The 19,389-nt window shown below is 34.6% G+C and overlaps 1 protein-coding gene and 1 pseudogene across 7 annotated transcripts in view; both read right to left on the bottom strand.

Annotated features, from left to right (window-relative positions):
* LOC105214642 (probable inactive protein kinase DDB_G0270444) overlaps nucleotides 1–19,389 on the bottom strand; it is a 79,602-nt gene that overhangs the window by 40,514 nt on the left and 19,699 nt on the right. For all 7 annotated transcript variants that reach the window (XM_054231857.1, XM_054231852.1, XM_054231851.1 and 4 more), the window contains exon 3: nucleotides 11,612–11,644. The gene's annotated coding sequence lies outside the window, so the exon portion shown is untranslated. The remainder of the gene's footprint in view (nucleotides 1–11,611; nucleotides 11,645–19,389) is intronic.
* On the bottom strand, nucleotides 3,074–3,302 carry LOC128922390 (small nucleolar RNA U3; annotated as a pseudogene).

The following is a 19,389-nucleotide window of genomic DNA, read 5'->3' on the forward strand; positions in this document are numbered from 1 at the left end:
ACCATTTTCGATCCACTGTGGGCCAGAAAGACCTAGCTACTGCGCAGGTGATGGTTGTTCTCCAGCGTTTGGCGAGCTGACTCAAGTGTGATAACGATGTTAGGCACTCCCTTATAAGCTTAGAGCGTACTGTCATCGAATGGAAGTGAATACCCACCTCTCTGAAGGATGCCGCACTTCGAAGCAGTATACCTACTGCTACTTTGATGGCAGCTACCTCTGCCTAAAAGACGCTGCAATGGTCTGGCAGTCGAAAACTGGAGTTAATTGAGAGCTTACGAAGAAGAAATCAATATATTTAGTGCATGAGATATGGTCAAGATATGCACCAATTAAAAAAAAAAATGTTTGACGAGCATTCGATGAACTTTAAACACATTTTTATTGAGGGCTGACCGACATATGATTTTGATAAAAAGTCCAACGAAAAGATGTATATAATTTATTCAATATTACTGAAAAGTTTACAATATTTTATTATTATTTACACATTTTTTCTCACACGTCAATAGCAATGCCTTATTGAATTATGAACCAACTGGCTTACTTAGTTTGAGTTTTTGCTGCTAAATCTGTTGAAATTTTAGTGCTTTAGCAAAGTTGCTTCTTTTTCAAATAAATTCTTTTAGAAATTGTAGCTTAGTGCAAATATAAATATAATAAATAAGTATATCAGTCGGCATTTAATTCTTCATCCTTTCAATTTGTAATCATCCTTAACACTCTGCAACAAATTTAATAACCGCACAACAGCTAAAGTTGACTGTCATATAATACTTAAAGAAAAAGTTGCACGTAAATGCTGTTCAATTTTATAACAAAATATGTATGTACCATGTACTTAAGTTGCTCCCCGAAGACTACTCTTTGAAACTTAACTTGTCTTCCACTCGATTAAATTTAGGCGCCCACACACACCAAATATGAGTTCAAATGAAATATGGGCTCTGCTACCACACATGCAAACATGCACAAGACACTTGTTTGACTTAAAGAATCTGCTTTTGGAATTTTTTTTTTGCGTTTCATATCGGGCGTATGAGTAACCCCCGCACAACACAGCAAATGTTACGTATACGTAATGGCAGACCAAAATTCCACTGCTTGCTCATTGAAGCAGCGCAGCAAAAGAAAGCAAAAAGTTAGCCAACGGCAATGGTAAATAATAAGAAGAAAAGCAGAAATAAATCAGAACGAAGGTATTATAAAACGGAATGCTTGTACCGCTAGCAAAAGGGATAAAAACAAAAACAGAAAACAATCTTGTCACAAAGTTTATAATGGCATATAAATAAATATTGCAGATATGTATGTGAAACATTGTGCATGAATCTATAGTTAAGTATGTGTATACATGCCTGCAATATCAAACATATCTTTGACATGCAATGCGTCTTGCAAAGCTTTGAACAAGCGCAATGAGACGAATGATAAAAATATGAAATACATAAATGCATATATGTATATCAGTTGCTATGTTGCTTTATATACACATTTCAGATCTTATATAAATACATACATACAAATATATATATTTGTATTATATGTATATAAGCAGTTGTGTTACAGCTAATAAATCAGATGCCCATGGTTAGCTATACTCAAAAGGAGTCTTCAGTTTTTTACCCATATATTAATGATTCGGAATATTTTTAATATTTAATATGAAGCAAAGTGCATAGCAAACTTTTATTTTTATTTATAGAAGGGTTTGCATACTCTCAAAAATATTATGAATCGAATAAAAAATGCAAAGGTTTAATTTCAACTTAGTAGAGTTTCGATAAATATACGGTTGCACAGAGTCGTTTTAAACTTATATATTTATAAAAAAATATCCTTAAAACAATAAATTTTTCAAGCTATTTTTATAATTTGCTGACCACTCTGATGCTTAGGTCTAAGGAGTAGCACAAATAAGTTGTCTAGTATTAGTACTATACGTCATCTCCAGCCAACTACTATTAGGTTGTCAAATATCTCTCTGGCAATACTATACATTTTTGGAAGGAATTGACATAACCTACAAAACGCTATGCATGATTAGTTTGGATACTAAAGTTATAGACGTGTAAACATGGAGTTCACTAACGTCTAAATTCGCGCTATTTTAAAGTTTTCCTTCGTTAAAGGCAAATTCGCTAGAGAAACGTTCCGTAAGATTAATTAGAAAAAATCCTTCTGGGCCGAATCAACGACTGCGATATGCTGCTGAAACGGAACAAAATTTACCCATTTTTGAAGCGGATGGTGACTGGCGACGAAAACGCACACATACGACAATATCAAGCGAAAACGGTCGTGGTCGAAAGACGGTGAATCGTCCAAAACAGGGCCAAAGCGGGGATTGACGGCCCGGAATGTTTTGCTGTGTGTTTGTTGGGATTGGAAGGGAATCATCCACTATGAGCTCCTCCCATATGACCAGACGCTTAATTCTACCATTTACTGCGAACAACTCGACCGCTTGAAGCAGGCGATCGACCAGAAGCGTCCAGAATTGGCCAACAGCAAGGGTGTAGTGTTCCACCAGAACAACGCCAGACTATACACTTCGTTGATGACTCGTCAGAAGCTACGGGAGCTCGGATGGGAGGTTTTATCGCATCCTCAATATAGCTCAGACATAGCGCCAAGTGATTACATAATTAACTAAATCCCATCACTGTAACACTTTTTATAAAGCAATGAATAAAGAGCAAATAAAAAAGGTGCGTGGAGTCCCTACACGCGGAAGAAGTTATACTTCTTAGTGATATTCCAAGAAATGCACATCATTTTGTATGAAAGAAAACTTGCGAGAAGGAAAGGATAAAAATATTGTGGAGTGACCAACACTTTCTTAAATTCACCTTTTATAAATATATTATGCACATTATAAAATGTCCAAATCAATTATCATTTCTGGGTTCTGACGGATTGATATCTATAATATTTACAATTGGATTATGATAACTAAAATACGATATGAAATGTCTTGCATCTATTTTATCTATATTTCTCGTCAATACCGCATTTCTCTCTGAGGAATGCCAGTAATGGTTCAGCTTCTGGCAATGAGAAATTTATAATATCTGCAAAAGATTGCGAACCTGCAGTTAACAACGGTAAGTGATTACCGAGCGATCATCGAAGAAACATAATTTCTAATATGCCACAAGACAAAATTCGAAATGAAGTTCATAAACCTCACGCTGTCAGATAAAACGATATACCTCCACATCGCGGATGCTAATACTTTCGATTTGCAAAGAAAGTAAATGAAGACTGACTACAGAAATGATCCTATGAAGTATAGTCTTAACTTTTCAACGGCCAACGCAGAGTATTTTAACCAAAAGTCACACAAAATAGTTGAGAATTCGCAGAAATGAAACAGAAACGAAAGCAAAACAAAAAATGCACAAGCATACAAACATACATATGCGTAAACATGTGAATTTGTCACTAACCAAAAATTTAAACATTGTTCTGCAAAAACAAGAATTGCTCAAATAGCATAAGCATGGCAAGTGCTTTAAGTTCTCTGCTTTACTCTCATTCACTCTCTATAAGAAGTATAACTTCAAAAAAGCAGAAGGGAGATATTTGACAACCTAATATAATATGTTCTAGACTGTTGTTGACATAAAACTGAGCAGTGTTTGAGTCTATTATGACTACTTCACTGATTACTTAGCTTATTACGACGATATACTTCTTGAAGTGAACACAATGAGATGAAATGGAATGTTTTATTGAACGTTTGACTCTCCAGACTGACATTTGAAGAACCTAAATAAACTTACTTTAATGTAATATTAACCCTATAAATGATGTGTCATAATCGTATTAAATAAATTTTGCCAGTGAGTAGTAATCATTCGCGAGCCAAAAATTTACATGAAATTCAAAAATTCTATGAACAAAAGTATTAGTCGACATACATATGTATGTATGATTATATGAAAATTGATGCAATTGGCAACGCCACACGAAGTGACAATGCCACAGTTTCCGAATAAAACTCTATAGATTTATGGTCATGGCTTCCGATAAAATTACATGCGGCCGCAAATGAACATACATGTACGTACATATACATAAATATATAAATGAAATGTGCAATGAAAATTTTTTGTAATGGACAATTAATTGAAATACGAGAGACGATAATTAGTTGAAGCACTTAAGAGTCAAGAGCAATATAAATTAAAAAAAAAATATGAACAAAATAAAAAACTCAAAAAGGAATATAACATAACATAGCACAAAATGTAAATTAATTAATCGAAATTTAGAGGGTAGTCCAATAAATACTTAGCTTCACCTAACGATGGCGCCCCTATCGTCATGTAATATGTAACACCTTCTAGAAACATAGGAAAAAAGTAACATTGCTTCATAATTCGCGATAGTTTTAGCATCATTTCGTAACAGCTGGCGAAAAAAGGATGTACTGGTGCATACCAGAAACTAAAGACTAAAAAACGAAGACTAAGTCGAAGACTGTAAAGATTATGATGACTACCGTTGTCTAGGATTCACAAGTAGTCTGTGTACATCGACTACTTGGAGGAGACCAAAATGCTCACTAGGCCTATTATGCAGTATTACAGGCCTATGGGCCGGCGCTGAATTGTGCAAAAACAGTCTCAATAAATAGTGATCAATAATATTATCAAATGTCAAAAAAGAGGCGCTTGCATTTTACACTTAATTAACTTAAATATTCAATATGCGCTCAGCCTTACATGTACATTTTTTTAAGAAGTAATGCATTAATTAAATTTTATCTTCAATTTGAGACTTACAAGCCTTGTGAGACCAATACTGTAGTAATCTAATAATGGAAGTATACATTTCGCAACAATTTTATCTTGACTTCCTCACTTGAAAATTCGAAGCAGAAAGCGTATTGTCTTACCTTTAACCATTTAATTAAACACAGTGTAAAAATAAATTTTATGGCACCTGTCAGCGGGCATCAAAAAGCATTATGTCGAAATTGTCAACGTTGTCAACAGCTCATCAGCAGTCAGACAGTAAATCCACAATGAAAGCAGTACATTAAATATTCAGCGAAAACAGTAAAGAGATGACAAATTATTTCTGCCACACAACAACATTTTTGGTTAAGATATTATTTACCGGTTTTTAAGCAGCTTGTTGTGCAAGCTGCTGTGTTACGAGAAGTGTTGGAGAAGTCCGCCGATAAAGACCAATATAATGTCCGAGTTTTCCAGTTCCACCTAGTTCGGAGTGTAGGAACCCATTTATTAGGGGAGTTCTATATGAAACTCGGAGGCAGTTTGGTTGAGGTACATATGAAACTGCCAATCTCATATAGAAAAGTCACTTTTTAGTATACTCTGACTGATATTATTGTTCTTGGGAAAGCAAAACTCCGCTATTGAAGATTTTGAATGTTTGCGATTACTGTCATTTATTCTTTGTTGGACTTTATCAAGACATTAAAAAAAATGTTTTTCCTAACCAAAAGTTGACATGTGGACTTCGAAACATTTCTTGATGGATCTGATGTATGTCTTCTCGAGAACATTAACCAGTCGGTAGCTACTTTCTTAATGGACCGGACGCATTCAAAATCATAGATCTATAATCGTTTGTCATGGAAGTGTTTGTAAGTGAGATCTCATCCGAGTTACTGTGGCCATTTTCGTTGGACAGTCTTACCTTTTGGTGAGAAGAGCGTTTTTCCTATAGCTTCGAGTCAACGTTACAAGAACAGACACTGATTTATATTCTTTCAAGGACTGTAAAACCAATATTATTTCGTATTTCCCTAAAAATACGACTTCGTATAACTCGTAAGCTTTCTCGCTCAACGAATTAAATAACTTCTGATTAATTTTCTAGCTGAAACAAAATATATATATAACTGTGCAACAGGTTGAGAGAATAAACAAATTGAAAGACTTTTCAAACTACCATCGTATAGTCTCTAAAGTCTCTAAAGCCTTCGTGTCGCATCCATGCCAGTATAATGACTTACAAGCCGAACCGAGCCAGTTGGCTTTGCGCGTATTTCCGTTTCATTCATTTCCCCCGAAATAATACGGTTGAATTGAATTGGGGTAGGGCGCTACAATTGGAAAATGCCTACGAATTAAATTAATTTCCGTTTGGCAATTTTTAGCACAAGCATTTACACGCTGGACTGCGCTTCAATCGTTAGATAAGTGGGCGGTCAATTCTATAGAGATTTAAACGTTGAACGGAAACATTATTTATTTTGACAATGGGCAATTTATTTGCGGTTGAGAAGATTTCGTTTTTTCCGCTCTTCTCTCCAGCACTTTTCGCATTGTAATACGGTATAAGGGATTATGTAAGAGTATTTATTGAAAGAAAAGAATAAATATCAATTTTGATATTTCCCACACAGAAACCGTTATCTGTGTCGGTCATTTTGGCACTAATGAACCTTCAAAGCTTTGTATTAGCATTTAGCGTTCCCACGGTTACTCCCACTAATTAGCCGCTGATCCAATACATAGTACTTATAGTTCGCAATTACTAAGTTATATTGTAATGGTTTTTTGGAAATCGACTTATGTATGTATGAATGTACAAATGCGCTTACTAATTGCGAAATATTTAGTTCAAACACGTTGTATTTGTTGTTGCATTTGTTCATTGCAGTAATGGACACATTTGCGGTAGCTTTGTCCAATTAATTAACGCTTCGCAATTCATTTGGCATAACTCACAGAGTAAATATTTGCATTTTGCTTCGCGTCGAGCGAAGAGCACAAGCGTTTATGGGGTTTTGGACACGCATAGCTGTGTGTAAATCACAAAGTCACTGAATTGCCAAATTTCAGCTAGATCAAAGCCAGCTAGTGTTCGCTGTTTAGACAATGTTACCATGTTGCAAAAAATAAATTTAAGTGGAATTATAAATTTTTTAATTTATTAAAAGAATACTTCATTTTATTTTGTACGCTGGAAATTGTGTCTAGAGGCCACAATCTAAAGATTTTCAAATATTTAAATATTGAGTGCTTCATTCTCAAAAATTATTCCCAAGTTCCTTACTATTAGAATTTACTCACTTCCTTATATTATTTATCTTATACCAATTTGTCTTTGATTTTTTTAGAAATATTTTTATTTTTGGGATCGAACTGCATTTTGCCAAAATATATAAACTTAAAACGAATAAAGGGCTTTTTCAGGTTAGAGCCATATGAGGTGAGAGCAAAACAAGATGAGTGCAATATATTATAAAATTGTCAGACGACGTACGGTGAGAGTGAAATAAACTGAAAGTTAGATATGGTGTGAACGATATAAGAGCATTATAACATGAGAATATATTAACTATTGAAAATTATCTTTGGGTACAACTATTTGAAAGCAAATGTTCTGGAGTTGTTTTATTGTTGTCTTATTTCTGGTTGATATTAATCTCATTGGTTTAGGCAACCTTGTTTGGCTGAACTCTATCCAATATAGTTATTTGGGCGGGTCGAATTTTTTTCGCATATTCTTCCATAAGAAGCGATCCGGAAAATTGTGCTTGGTATCTTCGATTATAACGAAAGTTTGTGCAGTATACACAGAACCAATAATTATGGACAAATCTAAAGTTTCATGTGAAAGAAAGAAATGTAGGGATTCTCTTCGAAGAAAGCAACGCAATGACTGTGATCTGGTAGCCTTCTCCTTTGATGGCAGAAAAAATAACTCTCTGACGAGCGAATAAGAAAATGGAAGATGACATCCGAGAATGGTAAAAGAATCACATTTAGTGGTTCTTAAAGAACGTGAAAGCAGATTGTTGGGTTACGTAAAAGTCGACGCCGAGGACGCTAAAACAAAACAGAGGCAATTGTGCGAGTTCCTTATAGAAAAAATATGTCCATTGAGAGCCTGACTGGAATTTGCTGTGATGGAGAAGCAACAAACCCTCTGAAAATGGAATTTTAAGGAGATTCGAAGTCATGTTGAATAGACCATTGCACTGGTTTGTTTGTTTATTACACTTTAATGAACTTCCACTTCGTCACTTGTCCTCCGCATTGGAAAAGTCCACTACAAGCGGACCGCGCACAGCTAGTGGGATAATCACAAAGCAAATCGGAACATGCGAGCAGATGACGGTAAGCAAACAATTGTTTTAAAGAGCCTAACATGTATATTTTGATATGAACTAAATAAAAAAAATCTTTCTGTAGGCTGTACCCAATCTTAAGGCCATTTCGTCTCATTTCGTCTTGAGGCCATATGTCTCCACCCATTCATGAAAAAAACGCTCTCAACTGACGTTCAGTACTTGTATCGAATGGCAAATGTAGTTTGTGATGTCTTCTGCCCCGAAAATTTAGCCAGTATGAAACCGGGACAAATTGTGCACTCTCGATGTCTAACAAAGGCAATCAGACTCTTACTTTTATACGTGACAACTAGTTCACCATCAGCGAATTTAAAAACTTTCGCAACTTACATAATGAAAGTTTACGTCCCGATGTACTTTAACATTAAGTTTTACAAGTCAGTTGTATACGGCAGTCTCTTGTTTTTTTTTTATTTATACAGTCCACGCGATATTTACCACCAACGCTGCAAGAAATTGTTAATACTGTAATCCAAAATAATTCATACTTCGCTCATCCTGAAAATATCTTATTGGCAATGCTTTATGATAAGAAAAAAGATGTTCGCGAAGGAGCCATAAAAAAGATACTTCATTATCGAGATAAAGTTTGTGATCCGACTTTCATTTTGAATGCTCAGACTACTTTGATCCATACGAACACTTGTTGCAGTTTATTGAGTCTGATGATCCGCCGCTTCCTGACCCAGGGATTCCATACCCAAGCAACTGAGCGTTGTGTACAGCTTCTGACAACAGTTTCCCGACGCGCTATTGCAAAGAATAGAGACGATATCATGGCTGTAATTATAGAAAGTCGTACTACAACACCACGCATGGAATCCAAAAAAAACTTTAAAACCTAAAAATATGAAAACTAGACAAGATTCCCAGTCATCAATAAAAAAACAATGTCTGTAACTTGCACCACAAAAGCATTTAATTTTTTGAAAACTTAATTACAATAATAAAATTTTATTTTCGATCCACCGTATTTTCCACAATTTTAGAATTTTTTTTTTAAATATGGGAATATCTGTATGCTGCTTACATAAAAGCACAAACTTTCGTTATAATCAAAGAAACCAAGCACAATTTTCCGGATCGCTTCTTATGAAAGTATAGGTTTTTGAGTACAATTTAATAAGTCTGACCTCAAAATCTAAAGTCGCTCTGCGCGAACTGGGAATAAATTTTAGACCCACGGTTTCTTGGCAAAACATTCTTAGAATTTTCTGTAGTCTTCGTTTTTGCTAGCCGCTTTGTTGTTTTTTTTCCACTCATTCAAATCGACCCGGCCTAATAGTTATAGTTATTGTTTCACTGTTCTAACCCCGTTGGGATCGGTACATTGTAAGTAGTTGTAACACTGTCCAAATATTTAATTTTACTTTCTACTAGGTAAATTTAATAATTCTAAAAAAATAAAATAGTGATACGAGGGACTACCAAAAAAACATTATAGCTCAATTAACCAGCCTTTGCTCGCTTAAAGCGCTGATTTAGATCCACGTTATTATCCACGCTGTAAAATTGGTCGTGGTTATTGATAAAATAGCAAATGGCTGATGAAACTTCTTATGAACACCGAAAAAATGTATAACAGCTGATCGCTAATCGATCAATTATCAATTATAGTCTTCATGGATTCAATTTATTTGGCTGTGAAGGCTATTTGAATTCATTTCAATAATTCTTAGAACTAATATAATACATTTAAAAGGGATTTTAGACTGTGAAATCAAATATATTATGCCATTAAATTCAAGTTTATCATATCCACAAATATTTTATATTATCTTGGTTGTGTGAAGTTCCCAGAAAGCTCAGCAGGATTAAGGTTTTAGATTCAGACAACACTAATACACTCAAACTAATTGTCTCTGATTATATTTCTGCTATAAAAAGTTGTTTCTAGGATCTTTCAGTCATTTAGAGCCAGATTAAGGCTTGTATGACACTCCAATTGTCAAAGGATAATTATTCAATAGGTGAAGAAGCACTTTCAACTATTTATTATAAATAAATAAATCTTTAATTCCCCAATAGAAAAAGTAGTACGATCAACTAATTATTATAAATTAAAAAGTGGTCACAATGTATTTATTAATTGCCTGTCAGAATTAACAATCTTATTAAACCTTACAAAAGAGAAAACCGCTGCCATAAATCATTACTTTTCAAATTCAAATACCATTATAACCATATATTACATAATTACACTATTGGTAAAAAGTCAATTATTATTTTACTACTTCAATATGTATTTAAATCTCATATCACATATGTATAACATTGGCATGTATGACACATAAATACTCATATATAAGCCAGAAACGCCACTATCTTCCAATATAAAAAAAATATAAAGCAAAAGTAAAGTAGAGGCGTGGGTGTTTGTGCACCATAAATTCTCTAATGGCTATAATAAATTATAATTAACAACATTTGACAAGTGTGAAACATAAAAGTAAGCATTTCAATTAGTCATAATTGTCAGCGTCATAAAGTCAACTTAAGTATCGTAAAACAAATGGGTGCATTTGTTCTGCCTTTGTATTTTACGCTTACTTTTTTCATTCTTTTCTGGAAACACATGCATACAAAGCAATTTATGGATATGTGTTTGCCATTTGTAAGTAATTGTTATAATTGTTACATGTATTTATGGTGGGAATTTTATAACTTTTTGCATACAACTATGAAAAAATAAGAATTACGAGAGTTGCTCTTTCGCTTTATAATATGTTTTCCAAATTTGTTTAACAAAAAAAAATTTTATTAAACCTTATGTTTTAATAAAATTACTCACTTTGATGATTGATCTGACAAAATATAACCGAGTATTAATAAAAGGAGTATTCAAACATATATCAGGTTTACTTTATATATCAAATAGAATCAAACTTATAGTGCCACATATGTATAGAGCCCAACCTCAGCTAGTTTAGCTTTGATTTCCGATTAAAAGTTGTGTTGATGAAACAACCATTCTAAGTACACACAGATCGATTAATCAATTCCTAATATGTTTGATGTTCCAAAGTACTCTACTTTCCTTAAACAACTATTGTTTGACAGCTGTACATTCAATTAAATATAAATTGGTCAATTATTTAAATTGCTTTATTTTCTTATTGAAAATTGTCAACAAATAGTCGTTAAAATTATGCAATTAAGCACGTTTTTGGAAGTCATAAAATAGTTTATAACCCTAACCGCAGAATCGCTGTGAACTCGGAAATGTCGTGTTTAATTATTTAAAGAATTATCTCTCCCTAATAGTTGTAACTCGCTATAACAATGAACTGAATTTCTATGAAAGAGATTACTTGAAAGTATCATGAATGGTTCAGAATTCATACAAGCTTAATTTATCATGAACTTAAATTGCTTTTTGAAACCTGTGGGACTATTTTGAGAATATGTTGTTTTCATTTTTCCAATAAAAGTTATTTATTATTTGTAAATATGTGATTAAAATAATAATACATTTTAGTTAAGACTTACCAAGTTTAGAACAAGATTTATTGGTAGCTGAATCTGAAAGAAAAAAAAAATTAATTACTTCACACTGCTTGTAATAATCTAATCGATAAAAAGGAAACTATTCATAATTTCCAGTAACATCTTATAAAAATTATGTCAAGAATACACATCAGCATTAGATTCTGTCGACAATACTACTTACAATCTGACGGAAAAATCTTCAATGTATATTTACTAGTTATATTATAGATCTGTTACTATGAAACAACAGATTTGTATAAACTATCTGATTCGTAGATTTTCGTAGATCTCCAAGAATGACAATTCCCATCTAATATACTTCTTAAACGACCAGATATAAACCTACAGTTCGCGACCGAAGAAATGCTTACAAAGTGAGGTGTATGGAGCTTTTGTGCTTTCATCTGGACAATACAGAGACAAGCATGTGAGTTTTCGGAGTATGTCCTTTTTTAATCAGAAACTGAAACTTTTTTCGTTTCTTTCTTACCATATTTTGCATAAAATATTTCACCATTTTCAACTTACAACATGTTTTTGGAACATTTTACGTAAAAATGAAGCAAGGGGTTATGATTCTCTTCAGTTCTATTTAGCAGACTGCTGCTCTATACTTTAAGATCAGTTTTGAATAACTTACATAGTGATTTATCAAAAATAATCTCTCGCAGAACTTCAGATCGATTAATTCATAGTGATTGTTAAAATCGATGGAGTTTCAGTATTCCACATCGTTCAAATAGTAAAAAAGGACGTTCCAGTGTCGGCAAACAACATGAAAGCTTAATGAGTGGAAAACTTCATCTGTCCAAGGTTCCTATAAAATGTTCTTTTTTGAAAACAAATGTGGCTAATTTTTGAAGCATTGTTTAAATAGTCTATAGTAATTAATTAATTTTAATAAATCCTTTCCACACTACGAAACTCTCTTTCAGGTTAAATTTAAATTCACTTGCGAATCGATTAATCGTATAGAATGAAACATATAAGCAACATAAACGCTTTAACAGTCGAAAGCTTCTTCAAAATGTATTATTGATAAATGTGGTTGATTTTTTAGCCGATAGTCTAATAAATTACAAAGGAAGTTCTGTTTATATCAATTAAATAGACCGGGAAACTCGCCAAACCACTCATATTCTTGGCAGCCAACATGTAAGCTCCATGAGTCGAAAGCTGCATGCGTCACAAGCTACTCCAAAGTGTTCTTAAATCATAACTATATATTTTACCTAAGCACTTGTGGGCATATGTAGGCCCAAATGTGCAAATATAAATAACAAATGAAATGGACGAAAAACATATAAACATGAATCATTTCACGCAACGCAGCAGTCAGTACACATCATACATTATATATGCGAGTGTCAGAGGTTAGTGGATATTTCGCTAGTAACGGCAAATTTGCAGCAACAGGCAAGAAGGTAGTCGCCGAGAAATATGTACATGTTGCAATTGCGCAGCGAAAAATGGAATTTCCCTTTTTTCATTGTTTTTATTGTTTTTCTTAATTTTTTGCACTTGCCGCTTGTGGCGTGTAATTTGTACCGACTGACTTTGTACGCTGCTTGGATGTATGCTTGTATTTGCAAGTATTAATAATAAAGTTTACTTGACTTCAATATATATTTTTTTGTTTTTGTTGTCGTTTTCTTACTGTTTGGTAATTGCCATAATAATTTATTGTTATGTGCCATTAACACGCGTTATTCTTTATATATTTATATATCGGTGTTACGTATGTATGTCAGTAGTTACGTAGCTGTGCACGTTAACTTTATGGATTTATTTACGCATTCTTGCTGCTTTTACCGTTAACATTTTTGCAAATGCCAAGAAGGATTGGCAATTTGTATGAGCAGAACTTTTGCTGCAAAAAGGCATACAAATAGAAGACAACATACAACAACTCATCGTTGAAGATGAAATATCTAAATTTAAAGTTATTATTTTGTTGTTGTTGTTATGCATGGCAAATTTTCCCATAGTTGGTTGTCTGTGGCAGTGAAACCCATAAATAATTGCCAGTCGCTGAGTGGAAATTCATGTATTTTAATCTCAAACGTCCGGTAGCATTCCTTATGCAACTCACATGCGTGTCAGCTTGTAAATTTGCTATAAATTATTACGCTCCTGTTAAATTTGCAATTTGGGCGCTTTTAATTTATTCTTCGGGGTATTGTTGCGGAACGTTTTGTATTATATCGAAATTGTTGTTGTACTCTACGGATTTGTAAACTGCATTATTTGTTGGTGTTTATTGAGTTGGAATCGTAATCGTTATCGATTAGCACGGTTCACTGGTTGATAGCCCAAATGGATGCGTGGTAAATTAATGACTTCAAGTGTGGTATTTATATAAATCTGTGTATATGAATATGAAAAGTTAACTTAAGTTAATAGGCAATCTGCATGTGCAGAAAATCTCGATTCGACAGTTCTGAGCGCTGTCCTTTGTTGTACCAAAAAACTTCTAATGGACACTCACGAATCGGTGAATCGCGTGGAATCTGTTACAAAATTCTTGACTCGACTAGTTTTAAATCTAGGCAATTCGCTAACCAGTCTGACAAATTCAGGACAAGACGAGAAACAGCATTGCCAACTTGCAGTTGCACGGATCTCTAGTCTCACCACATGTGTAACTATCGCCGGTTTCCAGTAAACACACCTTCAGTGTGACGAGATGGACCAAAAGGACCCTACAACTGCACGGGTTCTGGTTGTTGTCCAGTTGTCATGTTAACGAGTTCAGGCGATGTCTGTAAGTCCAGAACTCGTGTGCAAGTGGACCATAGACTGCCAACTCTCACTAATTTCGGTGTCAATGATACTAGGGTACCCTCTCATGCAAACTTTTCGGCTTTCCAGTTTCCCACCCACCGGGTGGTCTGGTAGTCTAAATCTGGTATTAATTGAGAGCTTCTGATAAGAGACACCCCTCTCATCTTTCCCCTCATCTGCGATCCATACGTGAAAAAGCTCACGAACCTCTTCTCCATCGGCTTCTCCTCTCCCTGGAATGCAGGTGTTTAATAAACTAATATCCACAACAAAGTTGAATGTTTTGGGTTACAAAACGTTCAACAGAATAGTGTGGATTCTTTGAAAGAAGTACAAAAATTGATTTATTAGACTAATATACTGCCACATACAGAAGAGATATTGTTATATTTCACACTAATATATTTATGCAATTTAAAATGTTATAACAAGTCACCGCCTCTCATATTACAACTTCGTCGAAAGTTCAAGCATAAAAACAAAGAAACATATGTCTTCAAATATACGAGTATGTAAGCATATCTCGGCCAGCACAGCTGTTTTCGCGTTAAACTCAAACAAGCAGACCGACACACCCACCCAGCACACATTTGTTGCCACACGCTGTCATATGCCAGCTTTCAGCACACACCCACTTCTCCAACTACGCAACACGCAACGCCAAAGAGTCAACTTGGCGCAAAGAAAATTAAGTGAATTAAATTAAGAAATGTTTGTTATTATTTGTTATTGTTTACAACACCGGCAGCGAGCCATTTGGCGCCCCGATGTCCCAAAACACACACTTACCAACGCATATACCTAATTTAGCACTGCCAAAACTAATTTTACAAATAATGAGCGGAAATAGACTAACGGCATGGAAAATGTGCACAACCCACCTGCCAGCTTATATACATATATACATTTTGACATTAATAAACCCATTCATATAGATCTGTTATATTAAAAGCACTTTGTATAAATTAGTAAATACTTTTCGCACTACTTAGAAGAGCTAAGTAGTGGCAGCAAAGAAAACAATGGCACAACCGTTAGTCAGCACTACATTAAATAATTAGAAAACTAACAGCCGAAAGTAGGTACAAAAAGGGAACAGCAATAAAATGTATGACAGAAGCGGAAGTGCCACTCTGCATGGCAGCCAACATATTTTTTGCAAATTTGTTTCGTCTTTCGACTGCGTCGTCGGACAATGGCGTCAAACAAACAGGAGCATAAAAATAAAGGCAGCGGCATTGTAAAAATATGAGCGCATAAATCTGCTTAATGAAAATACGCAGCAAAAACTGTGGCAACACATTTGCGTGGGCGTATATAGGGTGGTCCATATGGTTGCTGCGGTTATTAAACATTTTCCAAATTAATTCGAGTTGAGTTGTTGAGTTGATACTCATCGACTGCGTCCATGCCAGTTACGCTGAACCAGCAGTCGTAGGATGAAAATAGCGGTCCATATGGAGTTTGTTACTCATATGTCATTTTGACGGTTACAATTCCATTTCTTCGCCGAACAATGTAAGTTGCTTTAAGATTTAAGATTTAATTCAGGTTAGGTTTAGAGGCTGATCCTCACGGAACGATTCGTTAAAGATAACACTTGGACAGCAAAAGTTGCCGTTCATCGTAAAACAAGGTCCTTATATTATATGTATATTGCCGAGTCTATCAAAATTTTCCTGAGACGACTAATTTCTATTCCAGTTAATTCGCTTGGTTCGACAAAGGTTTGGGTACCGAAATGTTTTGATCAGTCTTGAAGGAATAAGTGACTAGATTAGGTTTTCACGTCGCTTTTCTTCATACAGCTGTGCCAGTTTATGTTTGACGGGATTCACATCCACAGCCTATTAGACAGTATTCCGTGAGAATTCAAAGAATTGCAGAAAGATAATCCTTTTTAAGAACAAGTAGTTCAGCTCACCTCTTTCATTCCACTCTGATCTAAAAGGATATCGCAACTGAGAGCGTTGTTAGTCATCAATCACCGCCTACAGAACTATCGAGAGGTCCAGTGCTAAAATGATCCAACCCTTGAATTGAAGATGAACAATGAATTCACTGATCCGTTGTCATAAATGGATCTAAACGACTCGTTCCCAGTCTGATGAAATTGAGACACATGTTCGCTTACATGTAGTATGTACGAATTCATTGCGTGATCGATTTTCATCAGACCAATGAAATGCGGTTAAGCAGGTTCCAGAGATTGACCTTCAATATATTGCAAATTTGTGGATTCCGTGCTATATTCTAAAGTCGTTGGATATTTTCCCATGTTAATGTGTAAATTCTGTTCAAGTCGTGTTACAGCAATATGAGGTACTCTGATGAACCGATTTTAAGCGACAAATCTATTAAGCTCAAAATCGTGCCTGAGTACTATGGAATTCAATTATAGTATACGTTATTTTAAAGACATCTGGGTAAATAATGAAATAATGATAATAACCAAATATTGACAGAAAAATATGTTATTTGCATTTTTTTAGAATTTTCTAAATTTCAACTTACACATGAACCACCCTGTCTAAATGTACATTACTAACCGAATGAATGTGCATAGTTATGAAAGTGGAGCAACAAATTTACGAAGATAGTGAATGGTGAAAACAACATTTCACACCACTGACAGATACGCCAGAAGTGACAAAATGTATGTATGAGTGACTGACTGTTTGTTGACAAAAGCTTTTACACAAATTTAAACTAGTCCTCATAAATAAGCCACAAAGTAGATGATTTTCTAAATGCCAACATTGGTTATAGATTTATGCGTTTTAAGGAAGCTGGTTAAAAAATTTACCAGCTGTGTTGGAAAGAAAAAGTAAGCACGTTTGCATTTTTGACAGCATTCCAACAAGCCAAAGCATGCGATAACTGATCAAGTTCTATTGAAAATATAACTTTTTGCAACAACAGTATGGCTGGAGTCTAATATACGTTTTAAGTTCAACTGTGGTTACATTAATAATAAAAACCTGATTTAGAGATCATTTTAAAGACATATCATTGGATTCATTGCCCCTCAGCACTCATACAACTATGCATTTCAGTATCCCGACTCGCATGGATTTGAAACTAAGAATTTTTATTTTGTAAACTAGTGTTTCCGGACATTTTAGAATGTCGAAAGATCCGAAAAAAACGCTCACCATTGATATGTAGAACTTTCAAAAGCTCCCGAGCTTTCACTTATCAGTGAATTCTGAAACGTTTAGAGCTTTCAAAACCTCCACAGCTTTCACTCACGAGTGTGTTGTGAAACTTTTAAAACTTGCGGAAAAATTGCGTTTCAAAAATGAAAGCCCTCAAATAAAAAACCTTCAACGAGCTTCCCAAATTGACACTCACATACTTTCCACAGGATTAACGGTCGTTGACTGTCGCATATAACATCAAACATGCAGCGAACTTGTAAATACGAGGATTACGCATAAACGCGAACACTTAAGTGGTATCTTTACCTTCTTATGCGCTTTTCAGCGACATGCCTACGCAAGTATATGTATAACTAAATAAAGTGGGCTTGGCACTTACATAGATATGTAGGTATGTGGTAATGATAAATCGAAAAAAATCAAATGACCGGAGTAAAGCCATAGCGCAGAGTGGAAGGCGAAATGCCAACGCACTCGTAGGGCTTCGTAAGCTGCGAACAATATTGAATGGTTTGCATGTTCGTAAACATATTCACGCATAAATCGTTGGATATATGTACATACATATATTTATGTATTGTATATAAGCCGCTGAGGCAGCAAAAGCTTTCTTGGCACACCAAAACAACTTGAAAGCCAATCCTGCTGATGGTATTTTCGATGGTCGAGGGGCTTGTGGCATCGTTGCCGCATAGCTGGCGTCACAACTACTCGCATTCAAGTCGTTTTTCTTTTTTAAATGGCGTTGCTCTCCTTTCATAGTATATAACATGTAAATATATAAATACTTTCATATGTAAAGAAGTTGTAAGGGAGGTGGTGATCAGTTTAATGGCATGCGTTTGGAATTTAATGCAACGGTACTTCTATGCAACAGTATCAACAATAATAAGATGGCTAAAAGGAGTACATCAGCATTCAGTGACAACCATGACAAAAAGCTCATAAGCGTGTAAGGGTGGGGTGTACCACCAGATGCTTAAAAATAACTTCAAGTTGAATTCTATCTCGCGGTTGAACAAACTTCAATTGTTTGGATGCGGTGAAGCAAAGAAGGACTTCAATTTGTGAAATTTACTCACAATGATTTTCTTTTCTGTAATATCATTTAAGATATTTGCTTCCGGAATCGGTTTTCGGTTCGGAAGTTCGACAGTTCTTGAAAAGGATCACTTGATCCATAGCTTGTAGTTTTTGATATAATAAAGAACTGATATTTGAAATCTTCAAAGGGAATCTCTGTGATAAACGACACGGAAATCAGCTCGATAATTTAACTTCAGTTAACTAGTCTGGAGCAAAATTATTCCATCAATGGGATCAGAACAGAAACCTAAAATTATTATTTCATGGCTTATCTCGTAATGACATTTGTGACATTCATACATATATTGGAATCTTATGCAATTTTAGTTCTGTTATTGAATGAATAGACCAGGAATTCAAAATTTTCTATGTATATCACAATGATATTCGTTTCTCTGGCATCTTTTGAGCTATTAGCTTCTGGATTCTGTCATAGAATTCTTAGGTTCCTAGTTCATGAAAAGAATTACTTGTAGTTTTTGACATCACAAAGGACCAATGTTGGAATTAATCAAGGGTATCTATGATATCGTAGCATAGATCATCCCGTTAACTCAACCTCAACTAACTGGTTTATGGAAACCTAACCTAACTTTTTCATGGTTTGGCACATAATGACATATGTGGATTTAATACTTTGGAATCGTATCCAATTTTAGTTCGTTTTTGGAATAAATACAAATCTATAATATAAATTCTTTTACGATGCCATTCTTCCTACCCACAATGATTTATTTTTCTAATATA

The sequence above is a fragment of the Zeugodacus cucurbitae genome, chromosome 5, assembly GCF_028554725.1.
Source record: "Zeugodacus cucurbitae isolate PBARC_wt_2022May chromosome 5, idZeuCucr1.2, whole genome shotgun sequence".
NCBI lineage: Eukaryota > Metazoa > Arthropoda > Insecta > Diptera > Tephritidae > Zeugodacus > Zeugodacus cucurbitae.